Below are 22,863 nucleotides of genomic sequence, written 5' to 3' on the forward strand. Positions count from 1 at the left end.
TGTGAAGTTCAAATATGTTGCCTGAACCTCTGTATCCATCTTCACAATGCTTCGTCTGGCCGCTTAAACGGGTAGTTGTGCTGTGAAAGGGCCTCAAATGCCAACAGTGATTGTTGCCTCGTTATTCTATCGTAATAAGATTAAATAGCGTAGCTTTTGTGTATGGGGAGCAGTTGTTCATCGCCTCATTACACAGTAACAAATGCCCAACAAACCTACCAAGTGCATATTGATTGACTCATTCATGGCACTACAAAGCTGTGGAAGAGGCATTTTTGCGTAGGTGTCATCAGCTCTAAGCTTGGGGGAAATTTAAGCTCACTGTCTCTCCCTTCTTTCTGCACTTTTCATTCTTGCTTTGTCTTATGAACGTATTTCTGTCATGGAAGACCTCATAGACCTCCACAGTAGACTGTACTCCTACCGGTTTCTCTTTCTGCTTTGTAAATGCTGATTTAACTCTTATTGCTCACTCAAGTTGTTGTGGAGGCTGTCTAGTGTGGGTGTTGAGGTGGATCTTGCAGGCTCACTGAAGAAAAATCACTGATTAAAGGGGTAGATCACCCAACAATGAGAATTGTGTTGTTAGTTTTTTTTTTTTTACCAGTGCTGTTAGTCGATTAAAATATTTAATTGTGATTTAAACGCATGATTTTTCATAGTTAATCGAGGATTTTGAAAGTGCTGAAATTTTCTTTCAATGCATTTAGTTCCTTCTTAGAAAATAAAAAAAAAAATATGTAACAAAGTTTTATTAACCTTTTCCAAACAAAGCATTCCACAATATAAAGATAGAAATGCATGAAAATCACCCCAATTCGAGTAACAAACGTTTACTAAAGTGTAAGTTGGAGGTTGACTAATTGAAATAACTAGTCCCCGTAGTTTGCGTTTTCATTGCACTGGGCATTAAATCTCTTAAATGCTCATACTCAACAATAGCAGCATTTACATGATTTACCGCCTTGAACTCCACATGAAAAGTGCTGCAGAGTACGTATTGTTTTGCTTTGAGCGCTGGCACTGCGTACGTTAATTATACTTCATCCGAATTGTCTGGAACGCAATGCCGGTGAGACGCTGATGCTCCACTCCAGTGAGTTGTGTGAATGCGGCTGATACCTGAAGTCCCATCTGGGTTTGTTTTGCACAAAAAAAATACGGTTAAGAGGTCCTTTCTCCATCACTTGATCATTGACATGGAATCACTATTATGTGTGTGTGTGTGTGTGTGTGTGTCAGTGTAATGACCCTGGAATCCCGGACACATCGCAAAGGTTCGACCCTATTCCAACCAGTATTCAGAACTCGCGCAGGGCTGAATAAAATGTCAGACTCTAATGTGAAAATTGCGATTAAGAGAAATTTTATGTTTTAAACATTTTAAATGAATCACAGGCTTAAATGCGTTAATTTCGATAGCTCTATTTCCTCACTTATTGGCATTGAATAGTGACAGTGATTGCACAGACAATCAATAGACTTATGCATGAAAAAGTGCAAAAATAAGTAAATAATGAGTAAATAATGGTAGAATTTCATTTTTAAGTGAACCATTCCTTTAATTGTACTAATACAATCACCCTCTATTTCAGGATTGCCTCATATTTTAGCCATCTGAACCCCTGTGACAAAGGCCCCTGAGAATTTATCTCTTTGCATGTTTGCTTTGAAATATCTCGTTATTTTATTTTTTATTCTTATAACATTTATTGAAACTGTTCAGCCTATATATTTTTTAATAATACATTTTATTTAATTTAATCTGCAGTGGCATTTCTGTTACAATCTTAAAATGCCCCCTGCAGTCCCAACACAAAGCCCTAGGTTGGGGAAACCCTCCTCTACTTTATTATTCTTTAATGTCCCATTCTTCTGTTTCTTTCATTATTCTTTAAACAAACTCATGCTTGCTTCAAATATTTCTGCTATAGTCATACAGTATGTATTGATATGCTGAAACTACCATTATGCAATTTTGCAGTGCCAACCAACCTGGTAGTGTTATCGGTTAGTCATATCTAATCTGACAGTTTAGGCAATGGAGCATTAGCATAACTTTGTCAGCTTAAGTGTTCGGGAAAGATGGCCGTATTGAATATAAAATAATAGGAATACAAAAAGAGGAGGAAAGTTTAGAAAGAAAGAGAGAAAGCAGTCTGCTAAGGCTACTGCACTAAAATTCAAAATGTTCTGTCTGGTGACTACTAAAGCATGACAAAGGGGACTGAAGGAGGGAGTGAGAATGAAACAGAGGAATAGGAAAAATGAGCGATGAAGGTGGAGATGGAATTGTGGGGTCAAGCGAGGGTGAAAAAGCAGGAAGACAGTGTTTGTCTGATTTGCAACTTGATTTGCTAATCTGAATTGTATAAGCTTGTGTGTGGATTTGTTCTTCATGCATTTCGTGTGACTCCTCAGGCCACTTTGGGTTTTGCAGTCTTGGGTCACTTGGGGTGTGTTCACACTTGGCAGGTTTGGTTAGATTAAAACAAACTCTGGTGCGATTAGATCAGCTGTCCTTGAAGCATATCTTCGTTTGTGTGTGCAACGGAGGAATTCCTGGCGCTGTTTTGACTCCTTTACACATTTTATTAGCTCTTCGTTTGTTCTCAGCTGTAGTGACATTTTGAAACTATTTTAACACCACACCCCCACCCACATGGTTGGTGTTCATGATATTCATGACACCTCTGTTCTTTCTCACATCAGCCTTCACTTGTCTGTCTAATGAGAAGTCAAATAATAATAAAAAAAATCAACCTTTGAAGCAATGTACATATTAAATGTACAATTTTGCCAGGATTGAACAGTGTATTTTTTAATGAAAAAAACAACAACCTGTACACAGTAAAATAACAGTATAGCACTGCATTATGGGTTATAATGGTGACATACCCATAAGCCTTTGCGCTTGAATAAGTATGCATGCTTTGGCAATGCATTGGGGCTACAAAAAAAAAAAAAAAACGCGTACAAAAGATTTATTCAGACTTAATAAAAATCTTAGTTTAATTAGTGTTGTTGTTTTATCAATAGTTGTGTTTTGATTGAAGTCACCATTATGGTGATTAGTGATCTCTTGAGCTGGCACCTTGGACCTTCTCTATTATTATATTATGTTTTTCCAGCCAGTCAATTTATGTTTAAGTAAAAGACAAGTTGTTGCACTGTGCTACTTGGAAGACAAAACCTAAGGTCTGACTGAATATCTGATCCTACCTTGCAAATGGCACTGTATGTGGCAATAGTGATGCATTACACATAAAAGCAAAAACAGTAAAGGATATTTCAGCAAAATGATATTACCAAAATGAATGTTTGATGTTTCTGATGAACTTGTACACTATATTGCCAAAAGTATTCACTCACCCATCCAAATAATTGAATTCAGGTTTTCCAATCACTTCCATGGCCACAGGTGTATAAAATGAAGCACCTAGGCATGCAGACTGCTTCTACAAACATTTGTGAAAGAATGGGCCGCTCTCAGGAGCTCAGTGAATTCCAGTCGTGAAATTTCCTCGCTACTAAATATTCCACAGTCAACTGTCAGTGGTATTATAACAAAGTGGAAGCGATTGGGAATGACAGCAACTCAGCCACGAAGTGGTAGGTCACGTAAAATGACAGAGCGGGGTCAGCGGATGCTGTGGCGCATAGTGCGCAGAGGTCGCCAACTTTCTGCAGAGTCAATCGCTACAGACCTCCAAAGTTCATGTGGCCTTCAGATTAGCTCAAGAACAGTGCGTAGAGAGCTTCATGGAATGGGTTTCCATGGCCGAGCAGCTGCATCCAAGCCATACATCACCAAGTGCAATGCAAAGCGTCGGATGCAGTGGTGTAAAGCACGCCGCAACTGGACTCTAGAGCAGTGGAGACGCGTTCTCTGGAGTGACGAATCACGCTTCTCCATCTGGCAATCTGATGGACGAGTCTGAGTTTGGCGGTTGCCAGGAGAACGGTACTTGTCTGCATTGTGCCAACTGTGAAGTTTGGTGGAGGGGGGATTATGGTGTGGGGTTGTTTTTCAGGAACTGGGCTTGGCCCCTTAGTTCCAGTGAAAGGAACTCTGAATGCTTCAGCATACCAAGAGATTTTGGACAATTCCATGCTCCCAACTTTGTGGGAACAGTTTGGGGATGGCCCCTTCCTGTTCCAACATGACTGCGCACCAGTGCACAAAGCAAGGTCCATAAAGACATGGATGAGCGAGTTTGGTGTGGAAGAACTTGACTGGCCTGCACAGAATCCTGACCTCAACCCGATAGAGCACCTTTGGGATGAATTAGAGTGAAGACTGCGAGCCAGGCCTTCTCGTCCAACATCAGTGTCTGACCTCACAAATGCGCTTCTGGAAGAATGGTCAAACATTCCCATAAACACACTCCTAAACCTTGTGGAAAGCCTTCCCAGAAGAGTTGAAGCTGTTATAGCTGCAAAGGGTGGGCCGACGTCATATTAAACCCTATGGATTAAGAATGGGATGTCACTTAAGTTCATATGCGTCTAAAGGCAGATGAGCGAATACTTTTGGCAATATAGTGTAGCATAACTCGAGTTTTTATCAAGAGACACAGATATCAACTCTCGGCATACAAAACGCAACAATGGTGACAATTAACAAACATACTTTATATAAAGTAAAAGCTGAACATTAAAATATAAGTAACTTGGACTACAACAAAAACAACGTCAAAATAAACCAGTAAATAGTAAAAAATCGAAGTAATTTCTTCATGCTACAGTGCATGCTGGGAACATATCTGTTAATTTCAACAACAGTAGATAGTATGTAATTTTACAGCTATATGCTGCTAAATTTCAGTTGTATACTGTAACTGTAAAAACGGTATCTAGCTGTTAGTTTCAGCAACAGCAAGACACCGTTAATTTTACAGTGTCATGCCAGTTCTTTACTGTTTTTTTTTTACGAGAATTTTTAACAGTGTACGTACAAGCCAGAGAACTGAGTCCTTGGCTACGTATGTAAAAAAAAAAAACAAAAAAAAAAAAACAATTTTTTACCATTTTACTGAACATTTCTTCACATCTGAGGTAAAATCAATGTAACCAAAACTGACAACATGAGGCACTGGCATATTGATGTAACTTTAAAGTGTCTGGCTAGCCAGCGAACAATGACTACGTTGACATGGACACCAGAAAGCGGCTTATTGCGAGAAAGCGGGTTATTGTGAGAAAATAATGTTCCGGTTTACATGCACTGTATAAGTGGCGTATTCTTTACTCCTGTATACTGTACATGCGGCTCGGTCAGTAAGCAACTTTCTCCACAGCAACGTAATTTCCCCACGATGCTTGCGTAAATAACAAACATGGGATTCGAGGACTTGTTGTTGGGCTCCATCCTATAACGTTTGTTATCCCGGTCTGTTCCACGCATGTGCACTCTTCAAACACCGATCAGAACGCCTCTTATGTGTTTACATGACAACATTAAGATGCCTTCTCCTAGAGAAACCTAGGTGTGTTAAACCACTTTCTTTTAATCCCAAAACGGCATAAGGAAATCAGCGTTTTTGTTTAAATGATTTTTCAGAACACCATTTTCTGCTAAAACCCTGGAATAAACCGTTTTCTTAAGTGCATGTAAACGTGGTCATTGTTGTATTGGCTGAATAAGCTTTAAAGGTGCTGTAAGTGATTTTAGTCATTTTGTAACTTCAATGTGCTGAGCATCTGGATTAGCCACGCCCCCCCCCCCTTCCAAAACACCGCACAAACAGTTAATGGTTGTAACGAGACCTTTCCTCCAAGTCAGAATGGACTCAATGCTTGAGTCGGACTTGAGTCTGAGAACTGGACTCAAGTACTACAACACTGGTGTGTGGAGAGAGAAAGACCACGATCATGCGTGCTCTCCGTTTCAACACGTGCACTCTCTCTCTGTCAGTCAAACATGTGCACTCTCAATCTCTCATCAGTCACTCATCCAGACATCTTCTATACTGATATAACCACTTCCGCATTTTTATGATGGCATGAGGGTGAGTAAATGATGAAATAATTAAATTTTTTTTGGTGAACTATCCCTTTGAATCCATATCTTCAGAAGCGATATGATAGGTGTGGGTGGAAAAACGGATCAATATTTAAGGAATGTTTTGCTATAAATCTCCACTTTCACTTCCACATTTTTCATGCATATTGCCACTTAAAGGTGTAAATTAATAGTAAAAAAAAAAGTACTTCAATTTTGATCTGTTTATCACCCACACCTATCATATCGCTTCTAAAGGCATGGATTAAACCACTGGAGTCCTATGGATTACTTTTATGTTGCCTTTATGTCCTTTTTGAAGCTTCAAAGTTCTGGCTACCATTTACTTGCATTGTGAGAACCTACAGAGCTAAGATATTCTTCTAAAAATCTTCATTTGTGTTTATCTGGGATGGCATGTGGGTAAGTAAAAGATGCACATTTTCATTTTTGGGTGAACTATCCCTTTAAATAATGAGCTGTTTCCTCACAAAATAAGTTTATTCAGCACATTTAAGCATCTCTTCCATAGACATCCATTTAAAAAAAAAAAAAAAAACTGCCTCTTGTCTCCTTGTGAGTGTACCGCCCATAGAATGTCTATGGGACCACTGCGTTATGCATTGCTTTACTAACCTTGTAGGCTCTACTTGGTAAATGGCTCTGGCTCATCCCAGCGCTACTCTGAGAACCCCGATTTTAATAAGATATGTGTTTTTGGCACTATACCACTAATAACAGCAATAACAGTTTAACCTTCAATAACAGCACTGCATCTTCATGTAGTTGGACTCGCTGCAGAACCACCATACTTGCCCAATAACCTGCTGCTGATCTCAACAGTGATTGGGGATTTGTTAAGGCTGATTTGTAGCTTAAATTCTATATTCCTGTACTCCAGCTTGTTTTGAAAGGGTGACATTTCTGCATGCTTAAATTTGTGCTCCCCTCATGTTGTCCTCATTCTATGGTGTGGGATTAATGTGATTGATTGATGTGTTCCATTAAATCACTTGAACATCAGTGCGGTTACAGTGAGCATGTCTGTGTTGGGGCTGAACTTTAGTGACCACTGATAATGGATGAATTGTTTTTGTGCATGTTTTTACCTCTTGTCATGTTGTAATTATCCCCTCATCTCATACTTCATCCCACTAGCACTCTGTTAATCTTGCTTTCTCTCCTTTTCACTGTCTCTCTCTATCTCCATCAAATTACTCTCTCCTCTCAGTGATTGATAAAGCTCATGGTCCTCTAGTTTCATGATGCTGATGTTCCCTCTGTATCTGCAGGGAGCATTTGATAGCATAGAGAACTGGAACATGTTGTCTGTAGAATTAAAGGGATAGTTCACCCAAAAATGAAAATGTTCTCATAATTTACTCCCCCTCATGCCATCCCAGATGTGTATGACTTTCTTTCTTCTGCAGAACACAAATGAAGATTTTTAGAAGAATATCTCGACTCTTTAGATTCATACAATGTAAGTGAATGGGTGCCAAATTTTGAAGCTCCAAAATCAACATAAGGGCTCCAGATGACTCTGGTGGTTAAATCTATATATTCTGAAGCGATAATAGATAGGTGTGGGTGAGAAACTGATAAATAAGTCCTTTTTTTTACTATAAATTCTTCTCCCTGCTCAGTCAATTTCCACTTTCATTTTCACATTCTTCTTGTGTTTTTGGTGATTTCTTATCCTTCTTGCATAACGCCCCCTACTGCGCAGGGTGGAGAATTTATGACAAAAAATGGCTTAAATATTGATCTGTTTCACACCCACACCTATCATATCGTGTCTGAACACATTAATTTAACCACTGGAGTCTTATGGATTACTTTAATGCGCCCTTTATGTGGATTTTGTAATTTCAACATTTTGGCACCCATTCACTTGTATTGTATGGACCTACAGAGCTGAAATTCCTCTAAATATCTTAATTTGTGTTTGGCAGAAGAAAGAAAGTCATACACATCTGGGATGGCATGAGGGTGAGTAAATCATGAGAATTTTCATTTTTGGATGAACTATCCCTTTAAGTAATTGCATTGACCTAGATGGATTTAAAGGGTGTTAGAAATGCTGGCACAGAATACACAACACAGTCACAGTATTGGTGTAGTCTCTAACACACATATGCACCTCTGATTCATCAGCTGATGGCTCCATTATCGAATATTTAGCTAAAAGGGCAACTTACTAGAGTCTCAGTAGTGCCCATTTAGATACCTGTCTGCACTGATGGATTAAAGCTGTACAATTAATAGACACACTGTTCCTCTAACATGGTCTAGTTTGTGGACTGAGTTAACCTCTCTCAAGGGACTGTGTCCCAAATGAATGATGAACTGCTCCACTGCTTGATATTGTGAGTTTGTGTGCGCTGAACAAGGGCGTAGATTTGGCTTGAACATTGGGGGGGGGGGGGGGTTACAGTGTGAAGGTGGGGTGGGGTGGGGTTGGTGTTGTACTTGCTTGTTTTTATTATTGGGGGAATCTACGCTCCTGGTGCTGAATAAGGCTACACTTGCAAAAACTGAAGCTTTCACTAGATACTTTTAACATTTTCTAAATCTGCCACAGTGCAAGGATGCTATTTGGTTGCTTAAGGTGTTTTAAGTGTTTGTAGTATGTCGCTATATATGTGGTTGTTTGGGCATTTATAGGTGGTTGTTCACTTGCTCAAGAGTTCACCCTCAAGTCTCTGTGGTATATGTGTATTTGAAAAATAAGATTGTCTGAGGTAATTAAAATGAAAAATCTTTAAAGTCTAGTTTAAAACACTTGTCAAGTTTGTAATATGTAGTCTTTGTGTCTGTGTGGTTTCATTTCTGAAAAACATTTCTAGCATTTTATAAAAAAATAAATAAAAAAAAGATTTAATGACTTTAAAATGTCAATTGATGTAACCATCACGTAAAAGGTATTAAAATGATTTCCTTTTAACTTCAATACATGTGAGTGTATACAACATAGTAATACAGTTTTCAAAAATGTTTTTCAAAAATATTTTAAGATATATATATCTCATCTATTTTTTTTTTTTTTTTTTTTTTTTTAATTTTTTTTTTTTTTTTTTTTTCAGATTTCATGAACTAAGTTACAAATACTGTATCAAGAAGGGTTTCTCTATTTGACCTGAACAAAATGTGCCTATTCTTAATGTCAAAATATCTAATATTTTTAGAAGCTTCAAGCACAGTCGGGTCTAAAGTGGTGTTCTGTTTTATGGTTTTCTTGTCACATGACCTGCATGTTGGTTATGCCACCCGACGTTGATTTGTTGACAAAAGATTTTTAAATATTAATCTTTTTAAAATCTTTTATTTTTGATTTTTTTTTTTTAGAAATAAGATATTTCCATATTACTGTTGCCAACATTTCTTTTTATGAGACTAACATTTAGGCCTAAGCATTTATATTTTTTATGGTTGCACCAATTAGACATTTTTTACTTTAAGCTTAGAAATTAAAATATAAAAATGACTTTAAAAAAAAAAAATGAGCATCACATCATTGACCCATATCGCTTGGTTACTCCATCATTGCAAATCAGTGGGATATTTTTCAACTGTTTTATTGTTCTGTTTATGATGAAAGTCATAAGTCTGATCACTTAGAATATTCAGTGCACACTTCTCAAAAAGCCGCATGATTTGAGTTAATATTCACAATTAAGCGCCAGAGTTCCCTAACTCCTAAGGATGAGCAGTAGTAACAGTGATGCTTGCCTTAGCAAGTACCCCATATAATGTTATAAATCAGACTCTCTAAAATAACTCAATAGTTTGTATATTATCAAGAGTGTTGTCCTGCATGTTGAACATATTGTGAACCATTTCAAACTGTCCTCTACTCATATCACGGAAAGCAGAGATTTGGAAGTGTTCAGTGGGAAGTGGTCTAGAAAAAAAACATTTATACTCCCAGTACCTCAGCAATGGAAAAATAATATAGAGAGTCAATCTCAGCCAAGACCCCTTTTTTTTTTTTTGTTTTGTTTTTTTTGGACCTGCAACTCTTTTAATTATAAAGTAACATGTACTTGACCTCTATATACTTTTTCCAAATTACTTCACACAATGTAGGTTGTTGGGACACACTTAAAATGGGTTCTAATTATGGTGGCATTGCACATTTGCTTATGACAACAGTTCTGTGATGTGGTGTTTAGGTGGTTAGACTAGTTTTATGTAAATTGCCCACATACAGTGCATCCGGAAAGTATTCACAGCGCTTCACTTTTTCCACATTTTGTTATGTTACAGCCTTATTCCAAAATGGATTAAATTCATTATTTTCCTCAAAATTCTACAAACAATGCCCCATAATGACAACATGAAAGAAGTTTGTTTGAAATCTTTGCAAATTTATTAAAAATAAATGAAAAATAAAATAAAATCACATGTACATAAGTATTCACAGCCTTTGCTCAATACTTTGTTGAGGCTGTAATTGGTGCCAAAGGTGCTTCAAGTCTTTTTGAGTATGATGCTACAAGCTTGGCACACCTGTTTTTGGGCAGTTTCTCCCATTCTTCTTTGCTGGACCTCTCAAGCTCCATCAGGTTGGATGGGGAGCATTGGTGCACATCCATTTTCAAATCTCTCCAGAGATGTTCAATCGGGTTCAAGTCTGGGCTCTGGCTGGGCCACTCAAGGACATTCACGGAGTTGTCCCGTAGCCACTCCTTTGTTATCTTGGCTGTGTGCTTAGGGTCGTTGTCCTGTTGGAAGATGAACCTTTGCCCCAGTCTGAGGTCCAGAGCGCTCTGGAGCAGGTTTTCATCAAGGATGTCTCTGTACATTGCTGCATTCATCTTTCCCTCGATCCTGACTAGTCTCCCAGTTCCTGCCGCTGAAAAACATCCCCACAGCATGATGCTGCCACCACCATGCTTCACTGTAGGGATGATATTGGCCAGGTGATGAGCGGTGCCTGGTTTCCTCCAGACATGACGCTTGCCATTCAGGCCAAAGAGTTCAATCTTTGTTTCATCAGACCAGAGAATTTTGTTTCTCATGGTCTGAGAGTCCTCCAGGTGGGCTGTCATGTGCCTTTTTCTGAGGAGTGGCTTCCGTCTGGCCACTCTACCATACAGGCCTGATTGGTGGAGTGCTGCAGAGATGGTTCTTCTTCTGGAAGGTTCTCCTCTCTCCACAGAGAAATGCTGGAGCTCTGTCAGAGTGACCATCAGGTTCTTGGTCACCTCCCTGACTACCTTCTCCCCCGATCGCTCAGTTTGGCCAGGCGGCCAGCTCTAGGAAGAGTCCTGGTGGTTCGAAAACTTCTTCCATTTACGGATGATGGAGGTCACTGTGCTCATTGGGACCTTCAATGCTGCAGAAATTTTTTTTGTACCCTTCCCCAGATCTGTGCCTCGATACAATCCTGTCTCGGAGGTCTACAGACAATTCCTTGGACTTCATGGCTTGGTTTGTGCTCTGACATGCACTGTTAACTGTGGCACCTTATATAGACAGGTGTGTGCCTTTCCAAATCATGTCCAATCAACTGAATTTATCACAGGTGGACTCCAATCAAGTTGTAGAAACATCTCAAGGATGATCAGTGGAAACAGGATGCACCTGAGCTCAATTTTGAGTGTCATGGCAAAGGCTGTGAATACTTATGTACATGTTTTTTTTTTTTTTTTTTTTTTTCTTATAAATTTGCAAAGATTTCAAACAAACTTCTTTCACGTTGTCATTATGGGGTATTGTTTGTAGAATTTTGAGGAAAATATTGAATTTAATCCATTTTGGAATAAGGCTGTAACATAACAAAATGTGGAAAAAGTGAAGCGCTGTGAATACTTTCCGAATGCACTGTATGCACACGGCTGACAGGTGATTATTGCCAAATATCCTTGCTGCTTCCCTTGGCTCTGTCAGAATACAAGAGTCAGATTGATTCAGGATACCTCTCTCTCACAAATTTGCTAATTCTGGCCACTGTTGTCTCTATATTTCAAATTGCTGTTTCTTCCATCAAAAGGCCTGCTGCAGCCTCTCAGTGCTTTGGTCTTTCATTCTTTTTGCATTTGAGACATTTGCATGTCCATTTACTTAGTCAAAGATTTTTTTTTGTATATGTAAACTAACCATAAACCCCAACCTAAATAATAAATTAATATTTTGTGATTCTTTGATGCTCTGTGCTGAAAAATAAAATCCCCATCAAATTAATAACTAATAACAAATTAATAACTACTCGCTTGTCCAAGACAAAATGGGTGCTTTAAAGCATAGAAGCTGGATTTTAAAATGCATATAGGCTATCAGATGTCTTTTTTTTTTGTCATGTTGGGGGATGGTCTACAAAGTGGACCAATCACAGTTGTTGTGGTCTGCATTACGCGACACGTTGTTGCATTTTTGGAGAGGTTCACATCAGGCTACGGCGTAGACCAGTGTTTCCCAAACTTTTTTTAAACTGTGGCACCCCTTCATAGTGTTTTCCCCCCCCCCACAGCACCCCAACCACTGAAAAAATAAATGAACAAATATGCGATTGGAAACACTCCATTATTTAAAAAGTGTAATATTGATATAATGCAGCCGTCAAGTGTTTCTCCTGAACATTGCTTCAAGTTTTTAAAGTAATTATTCAGGATCTAGTAATAAAATAGAGAACAGAATCAACAGTGCTTTAAGTGTTTTTTAGGAACAGCAGCAATTAATCGTTTAAAATTTGTGATATAAAAACGTTAAAAAGTAATCCAGTAAAAAAATAGAACAAATTTACTATGTGATTTTTAGATATACATTAATAAAGATTCAATACAGTCAGAGTTTGACTGAAAAGCAGACTTGTTATTGAAATTTATTGGACTTAAAGCTTCTGAAGGTGTCCAGCCAAGGACGGTGACTGCTTTTCTTTTTTTTTTTTTTCAGTATTGTTGTTTGATTAATATTAACGATAGATTTATAACAGCTGCAGCACGTCTATTAGACTGCATTTACACTTAGCACCGATCGGATATTTTGATATACGTTTTTTGTCCTGTCTGCATCACATAATATATTAATGGCTTACATTATTATTTTTGTCCCATCTGTTAACACTCCTGTAATTCATTAAGGTCTGTGTTTACGTTCATATCGCATCAAAAAGCACATTTAAATGTCCATGCGCACAGCTGCATTCACCATGAGAAACGAATGCACACGCACATACGCATTTGAGCGTTTAATAAGCTTCCAGCTGTAGACAAACAACGTGCGGGTCTGGATTTGACTGTACTTTTAACTGGTGGCTATTTAAATATTAAACTGAGCAGAAATTTCACGGCACCCCTAACTGTCATAGACTACCCCATTAACCGCCGTTGCTAGGTGTAGCCCACACCATAGGTTTGACGTTGAAGTGTAAATGGGCCTTTGAAATATGCATTCCTGTTGACTGTATTAAGTCATTTACAACTTAAACTACAGCTCTCTTTTGGCGCCCCTCTGTGGACATTTCACCTGGACACTGGGGCACACACTTGTCCATACGTTCAACAGTACTACCAGCTTCGGCCACTGGGGGCAGTGATTAGAAGTTTGGTAGGCACAGATCAATTTCAGCAGCAACATTTTCAACTTTTAGAATTCAGATTGAGTGATCAGTCTGGCATAACTCAAAGCTCCAGGGCCCACTACAATTTTTTGTTTTTTTTGCAATGTATTTTCAAATGTGCCAATTTTTTTTATATTTTCCATGAAAACAATAAATTGATGAATACAGTTTTTCTGGAAAATAATGGTATAATGCAAATGCTGATGATTGGTTTATAATTTTCAATGCATTCTAACTGATTCTGCATTCTCTGTTTCAACAAAATCTCATCTATATTAGCTAGATAATGTTACCTTCGTGACATGTTTAAATAAGCATAATTTGCCACAATGGTGTTTAAAACGGCACAGAATTATTAAATAATTTAAGTTTGAAAGACATAAATACACACACACATATATATATATATATATATTAGTCAACAAGATGTAGTGACAATGCAGCACTGACCCTGGGCCAGTGGGTCATCCTTATAGTTGAGCCCTGTAATTGTCAATATGTTTGCAAGTCTCAAAATATAGGCCTACAGTACAGTCAGTAACACAGGTGTTTACATAGAGCGGCTCTTATTAGCTCGTAGTCCCATTGCTCATCAATAGTCTCACGCTGTGTCACGTGGTGAGTGAAGTTGGACTCGGTGCTTTTGGATTTACAGTGAATGTGCGAGTAAGTTTTAAAGACCCACAACCACACATACAAATTCTGTGATAATGATTGCATTATTATACAAACCGAATGATTTTTATGACGTTCGGTTTCGTTAATAGTTCTTGAACATGCATTATTCCGGTGATGCGGACAGAAAACCAGACTTTAAATACTCAGACAGTGTTTCCTGTATTACTATGAAGCGCCACAGCAACACTGCTCCTGAATCTACAGCGCGAGACGAGACAAAGTGCTACCAGTAGACCAATTCCCAAAGAAATGACTCTTTTGAGCTGGTTCTTTTGAATCTACAGTGCGAGACGTAACAAGCAACAGTATAATCTATCTGATTCACAAACAGAACTTTTGAGCCGGTTCTTTTTAGTGAATCAACAACTGCTGTCCGATTCCCAAATGCAGGACTCTGAGTCGGCTCTTTTAGTGAATCAAAAAGAGTTATGAATCCGTTTGAATTAATTGACTCCCTCTAAGTAAACCAAGAATTGCTACTGTGTTGTGTGTACTTTAGGCTCAGAGTTACTTACTGGTCCTTCATATGACAACATTTACTTTAAAATACAAAATTAGTTTTGTTGTAATAAGTGAATAATTTGAAAAATTATTTTAAATGGACTATCTGGCAATTAAATATTTCATAAATAATAAAACAATACAATTCTTTAAAAATGCTGTTCACTTTTAAACATGCATACAGTATTGTTTTTTTTGTCTCATGTTGTATGTCTGTAAAATGCAATAAAATAAAAAAATGGCTGGTAAGAAATCAGACTGGCTGGTAAATTTCTACCAGCCACCTTGGCTTGTGGGCTAAAAAGTTAATTTCGGACCCTGATTAGAGTTTAGGACTTGGAGAGCAGTCAAACAAACAGTATCAACTTTGAACTGTCAGATATGTAATATGTAAGTATCTACACTACTGGTCAAAGTTTTGAAACACTTATTATTTTTTTTTTCTTCACATTTTAGAATAATAGTAAAGTCATCAAAACTGTGGAATAACATAAATTGAACTATGGGAATTATGTTGTGACTAAACAAAATCCAAAATAAATAAAAACTGTGTTATATTTTAGCATCTTCAAAGTAGTCACCCTTTACCTAGAATTTGCAGACATGTACTCTTGACATTTTCAACTTCTTGAGGTATCACCCTGGGATGCTTTTTAAACAGTATTGAAGTAGTTTCCATCTATGTTGGGCACTTATTGGCTGCTTTTCTTTATTATTTAGCCCAAGTCATCAATTTCAAAAACTTTTATTAAATTTTAGTTTTATAATGAAATAAATTAATATGTTGGCACAATTATATTTTTGTCTACTAAACAAATTTCAAACATTTAAGTATACGCCTTCAGATCAAAAGATTTTTAAGATCATGAGAAACATTTCAGGCAAGTGTTTCAAAACTTTTGACCCGTAGTGTATGTTGTGTGAATATGTTTTGTGAGTTACTGATATATAATTCGATTAATATTAGTTGTAAAAATACTTTCCTCACTGACACGCCATAACTGGGTGACAACTGGAAAATATTTATATAAACACAAACAAGGATGTAAAATGTTTTTATTTTTTGTACTGTATTTATCTGTTTAGTCTCTGTTCGTTTTGGCGTATGACTTGCTCTTGTTAAGAGGTAGAAAAACACACATACACCGAGTCAGCAGGCAACAGGAACACACACAGTGTCGTTGACGCAAGCTTCATGTTCAGGAAGGCAGCGAATGCATGACCCCTGCCTTTTTCGTCTTTGCACTCGCATTGCTTGTGTGTTTATGTGCAAGCATCATTCTCAGCATGTTTGAGTTCTTTGCTTTTTTTTTTAATTTAATTTGGGACCATCGTTCTCAAGTTTGTTAACTCTATTCATTTGAATTCCATCTCTTCCCCCCCTCCCCCAGCTCTGTGTGTGTGTGTGTGGGCGGGTTTGGGCGGTTTACGAGGAATATTTTTTTTTTTTTTTTTTAGGTTACAAACTGGTAATTACAAGGGTATTATGCTATAAATGTGGTTTGAGGACATTTCTAGTGTCCCCATAATTCAAATCACTTAAAACATAGGACATCACTCTAATTTGACAAGGAATCAGTTGTCTTGCCTCCTTAAAATAAACAGTCTGCAAGGGAGAGTTTTATATAACCTGCAGCAATGCTCATTGCATCATATTATAAACAAGATAAATGATCTATCAATATGTGAATTAAACTCACACATAATGCAGACAATTTCTGACATGCCATTCTTATGAGAATTAAACTGTTCTTGCCTCTAAACAAATATTCTGCAAGGGAGATTATTATTATATAAACTGCAGAGGTGTTAAATGCATCATATCATAAACAAGTAGGGCTGAACGATTTGGCCAAAAAAAGTAATTGTGGTTATTTTGAAAAATATTACGATTGCGATTTGAACTGCATTATGCTAAAAAAAAAACAAAAAAACATGTGATTCCTTTTGGCCAGAATTAAACCATGTTTTACCCATGACTTCCTGCCGACCAGAAAAACTGTTCCAGAAAAGGTTTTCACACTTGAGTCACTTGAGAAAAACCCCCATCACAATCACATTGCTTTTTTTAATTTTTTTTAATTTTTTTTTGTAATCTAATTTGTGAAAGGGTCAGTTCACTTTTCATCATTATTGTTTTGAATCCCAGTCAACTTGAATATTATATTATTGCACTATAATAAAAAAAGAAATAAATAAACTTTTTTTTTAGTCCTTTTTGAATGACAGAGTTAGTGGGAAGACAGGAAATGACAGGGGAGAAGAGTGGGAATGGGATCGGGAAACAACCTCACGGGCCGGGACATGAACTTGGGTCACCCGCGATGCATCAGCACCACATGTCATGAGCACAGCCCGCTATGGCTCTGACTATATACTTTTATTATTATTCAATAATATTTTTTTCTTTAATAATTTCTTAACTTGCTCGTGGCTGTGCTATGCAGTCCAATTGAACCCTCAAGCCTTTATTTTGGTGGAAGCTTTTATTCTGAAAACTGAAGGAATGGAAGTTTCTGTTGTTAGTAGTTGAGTTGACAACAGCCTTTTAATGCAGTGAAATGCTTTTATCTGCCTTGCTGTCAACAAAAAAACCCTGTCATGGGGTTATTTTAAATTGTTATAGTAAATTGTAGCTGCCAAACATGGTGGTATGTGAAATTACATAAATGTGCAATTAAAGTAATTCTGGGTCAGGTGATGTCACCATTCCGTGTACATTTCCTGCTTGTCAAAACATTTACATTTATTCATTTGGCAGACGCTTTTATCCAAAGGGACTTACAAAAGAGGAATACATTATAAGCGAATCATCTTAAGATGACAGTGGTATGAAAAGTGCTGTATTACAAAGTTTCACTAGCATCAGAATAGTAGTATTAAAAACATTTTTATTTTAATTTTTTTTGTGACTGGTTAAGTGCTCATGGAAAAGATGTAGGCAGAGAGTGAGTCAGCTTCACGGATTTAGTTGGGAAGGTCGTTCCACCAACGTGGTAAAATGAAGCCGAAAGTCCGGGAAAGTGTTTTGGTGCCTCTTTGTGTTGGTACAACAAGGCGCTGTTCCTTAGCCGACCGCAGGCTTCTGGTGGGGACGTAGCTCTGCAGAAATGATTTTAGGTATGCTGGAGCAGACCCAGTGACTGTTCTGTATGCCAGCATCAGAGCCTTGAATTTGATACGTGCATCAACCGGCAGAAATAATAGTCTCTTTCAAAAAAAAATGGGCAAATTCTATCAAAAAATAATGGGAGGAATTGGAACGGCCAACAGTCAAAGAAAAAAATACAGCCTCATCACCGCTGCCTTTAAACAGAGCGCGTCTCATCTCGGATGACCAGTCTCTGCCTACTGGCATCTTCGTGGGTCCAGGAACGGAGCGGGGAGGGTCCGGTGCGAGTTAGATGAAGTGATGTACCGGCTCGAGTGAAGCCGGTGCCACACGCGTCTCGGACCAATAAAATCTTACTGCTTATTTGAAATATGTACTTTTATCATAATCTTGATCAACCGTTTTGGAGATTTTGGTCTTTCCCCATTCAAGTAGATAGGAGCTGCAGTCATAACGCTTGTTTACATAGGGAAGTTTGGGCAGCTATTTTTCTAATTCATTTGTTTTTGTTTACATTCTTGAAATGGTCTATAGTGTTCTACAGCTTTTTGTTAACATCCATTAGCCTGCAAAGCCATGGTGAAATCAGTGGACAAGGGAAGTTGTTTCAGATGTGGAGTAAGTTGATACGTTTTGACTTTTTTCCTGTGAAATAACATGAACTGATGATTCGTGCACAATAAGACTAGGAATGTTCATTAAGGGAATAAATCTGATCAATTTTGATGCCATGTTGACTCTAAGATCTTCATATATAGTGTCCTGTAGGTTCTATAGTTTGCCTTCTCTTTGAGATCACAACAAAGCTTAAAGGAAAAGATCACCCAAAAATGATAATTCTCCTATAATTCACTCACCCTTATGCCTCATGTCTTATGTCTCAAACTTATGTGAATAACGTTCTTTTCTTCTGTGGAACATAAACGAAGATATTTTGATGGAGATGTGATGTGAAAAATATATACATACAATGCAAGTCAATGGGGTCCAAGACTTCCAAGCTCCAAAAAGGGCAGTCACAGTAAATTGTAACAGATTTTTTCATTACAACTGTGGCAGTTGTATTAAAAAGGTTACATTTTTTTTTTTTACTGTGTGTTTAGGCTATAATCTCAACATAACAAATAGACAGTTTATTTTTTAAGACTAACTACCACTGTAATGAGGAGCCATCCATGTTCTTACCTTATGACAAAACATAAGCAACTGTTAAACAATGAAAGAACAATGGTAAACATAAGGGCAAGTGCATTGTAGAATAAAAGTCTGGATCTTTTTATAATTATGAACAAATTCATGTGTAATATTGTAATAAAGTTCCTATTCTAATGATGTTTGAAATTAGGAAACAAACTGGCCTGGTTTGCATTCAGATGTTCCTAGAATAAAAATGATTCCCAAACTATTAAGAGTCTCATAAAGGGAATACAACATCTCTTATGGAGTGGGAAACTATAGAAGCATAGTCCCAGTAAAGTGTTTTACTCAAATATTATAGATAGCCCCAAATAAGGTGTTACACAGCAACTTGAAGTACAAAAACTCAGAAGTTTCTAGATGCTCAGATGATCGAAAATAAATCATATACATTACAAACATGAAATGCAACTACATATCTTAAATATTACCTGCAGTTTTGTAAAAAATAAAAATATGAAATAAAAAACACAAAAAACGGCATCTTGTATGTGATGACTGTGTAGGTCAGCCACCACCGAAGACCATTTTTGATCCAGGAAAAACCCTGCATACCTAAAGCGTCCAGTGCAAGAAAGTGTAATCAAGCTTGAGCTTCAAATCATGATTGCACCTAGGAGACTACAGATGGCAGGGTCTATAGTGAAAAAGGAGTTTGGTCTGTTCTCACCTAAAACCGACTGTATTGCTTCAGAAGACATGAATAAAACCGCATAAGTCATATGGATTACCTTTATGCTGCCTTTGTGCTTTTTGGAGCTTGGAGGTATTGGGCCCCATTGACTTGCATTGTATAGATGCTGTATATTCGCATTGTATCTATATCAAAATATCTTTGTTTGTGTTCCACAGAATAAAGTAATATCAGTTTGAGACAGCATAAGAGAACTGTCATTTTTGCTTGAACTATTCCTTTCTTTAAATTTGAGAAGCACCTTAATTTTGTACTCCCAGATTATTTCAATCGCAAACATTTTATTTATTTATTTTTGGTATTTTATATAGTTAATGTGTGCCACACAACCACAAAAATGATCTCGGTGAGTGTTGTGAAGATTTTGAACAACTTAATTTGAGCTAAAGTTGGTGTAATGAAAGTTCCCCTGTGTCTCTTTCGTCTTTCTCACACGGAGATACTACTGGAGCCTCTGACACACACACAGAAATGTGTCAGGTGTTGTGTGTCTGACTACTTCCTTTTTGTCTAGATTTGGTGGCCCCAAAGATGTTTTTGCAGGACTATGATCTGCATGTGTGTGCGTTTATCTGTCTGCCTGCAGCCCATAGCTCAAACCCTTGCTGGTTTCTCACACCTAAACAATAAGCAGAGGAAACGCACAGGCAGAATGAAGGAAGTGTGACCACCGCATGATTAGGCAAGGGCTCAGACTCCACTCCTCTTCTCCTTCCTCTAGATTAAAAAACAGTTTTTACCTACAAGCTATCAGACTATTGAACAGCTACTTGCTACCTCCAGTCTGCACTCCCACTTTTCAGTGTATTTATTCTGCTTATTGTATGTTCAGAATGCATTGTGTATTTATTAATGTGTACTCTTCTTCAGTCTGCTAACTTACCGTGCAGCTCCTGCTGCTATTCTCACCTTCCATTTGTATCTTTAGCAGTTTACTGTATCACTCTGTACTTGCTTTTGCACTACATTAAAGTTTGCACTGCAATGACAGTTAATCTGCACTCTTATCTATGGTCATTGTTTAATATTGGGACCTACTCCTGACCCAGTACAGTCTTTTTACGAATACCTCTCTGCATCTGCATTCCCTATATCTACTTCTATGTCTGTGCTGTATGTTAAATTGTCCTGTGTTGTCTTTGTTTCTGTGACCTGAGCCTTGTCCCAAGCATTTCAATGCCCAGTGTACCCTGTGTAAGCGGTGCAAATGATAAATAAAATAACTTGACTTGACTCTCTCACTCTGGCCTTTTTTTTTTTTAAACTTCATTTTGCTGTCTTTTGTTCTGTCAGCTTGCTTATTTTCTTTCCTGATTGTGTTTTTACAATTCACTTCCTTCATGTTTCAGATTCCTCTGCTCTTAAGAGAATTTTTGCTAATCTGTTGATTTCTCTTTCTGATTCATTGGTTTCTGGTAATGATACCCATGTAGTGTAAGTGTGGAATTCTAAGAGAGGGCGGGTTTCCTTCGGCTAGAGGAAACGGGGCATGAGGATATATCTGATTTATTCTGCCAAAGCGCAGCAACCTTTCTTCCTCAGAGTAATAGAGGGAGGAAAAGATGTTTATTTGTTATTATCAGGGTTGTGAGGGTTACTTCTGAAGTGTATTCCACTACAGATTACAGAATACATGCTGTAAAATGTAATTTGTAATGTATTCTGTTAGATTACTCAAGGTCAGTAACATATTCTAAATACTTTGGATTACTTCTTCAGCACTGGTAGATTTTTTCACTTGTTTTAACTATAAAAACTCTGTCAGTACAGTAAGACAAAATACACATGTTAAAAATACATTCTCTGAAAAACCTAAATATCTTATGCAGTGTTGTTTCTAAAACAAGATAAATCAAATTGATTATTGTTAAGGATTTTTAGATATTTTTACAGTAAAACAATACAAAAATTATGATCAAGAATATGATTTTTGCCCTAACATGAAAGGTCTCACTAGAAAAAAGAAATTATGATCCAACGTGAATTTTCTTTATAAAAAAATATGATCGTGCCTGGTAATGTGCATGTAAAATGGCTAGAAATAACATTTTAACTTGGCGTAAAGCTGACAATTTACACAATGTTTATTTCTATTTCTTCTGCTCCAAACTTACTTCAAACTTACTTCTCTGTCTGCTCGTATGAATGTAACACATCATAAGAAAGTGTTTCACCGCTGTTCAAATGCTCTTTGGATCGCATCATTTATATGTATAAATGTTTTCAATCTGAAAGCACTAAATATTACATGTACATGTATTATAGTTACATGTATTCTGTTACTCCCCAACACTGGTTATTACTGTCATTATTGCCCTTATGTGATTCCTAAACCTCACACCAAGAATGAGGTCCTCTATTTAGGGAGCTCCAATATAAATTTTTTGGCTCTTTCATAAAACTCATTCTCTTTCCTTACAACTAAAACAATCAATGGTCAGGTTTCTAGTCAAAGTCCTTCCTATTGCATCTACAATTAAGTTTGTACTAAAACAGATATTATCTGAAGTCTTTTGCCCAGCATTTCCTCATTGTTTAAGGTAGATTAGCAGAGCTATGCAAATTAGTTGGGTACGAATGTAAACCATGTTGTGTAAAAGTGTGCCGAGTATGCAAATCTTTCCCACTGGCTGTGGCGTGAGGTACGTGAGAGTGCCGTCTTACCATTGTGTGGCACTCTGTTGCTCACTAACTGGTGAAGTGTCACCATTTTATAAAGGGCCTGCCACTAGCACTTTTTCATCTCTCTCTCTCTCTCTCTCTCTCTCTCTCTCTCTCTCTCTCTCTCTCTCTCTCTCTCTCTCTCTCTCTGCTTTACTCCGATGTTCCTTCTTTTTAGCCTTTAGCTTCATGATTTGAGAGAATCAGAGAGAACAAAAGCTCTAGCAATGATGTGAATATCTTGCCAGCTAGTCCATTTCACTTGTTTGTCTGCAATTTACTCACTTCTGCTCTGAATCTGTTGGTGTGGCTCCCATAAAATTTCTGAAAAGAGAGCGATTTCTCTGCACCCTTATGATTTTCCCATTTTAAAGTCACTTTCTGAGCTCCTGAGTACAAAATTGACTGATTTTTGAAGAGAAAAGGCTTGAGAAAATCCAACTGAGAGAAGA

At 37.5% G+C, this 22,863-nt stretch overlaps 1 protein-coding gene across 1 annotated transcript in view; it reads left to right on the plus strand.

Moving 5' to 3' along the window:
• The window catches only part of LOC127447078 (arrestin red cell-like), a 63,932-nt gene that overhangs the window by 1,259 nt on the left and 39,810 nt on the right, over nucleotides 1-22,863 (plus strand). The gene's annotated exons all lie outside the window — the stretch shown is intronic.

Source organism: Myxocyprinus asiaticus, chromosome 1 (genome assembly GCF_019703515.2).
Source record: "Myxocyprinus asiaticus isolate MX2 ecotype Aquarium Trade chromosome 1, UBuf_Myxa_2, whole genome shotgun sequence".
NCBI lineage: Eukaryota > Metazoa > Chordata > Actinopteri > Cypriniformes > Catostomidae > Myxocyprinus > Myxocyprinus asiaticus.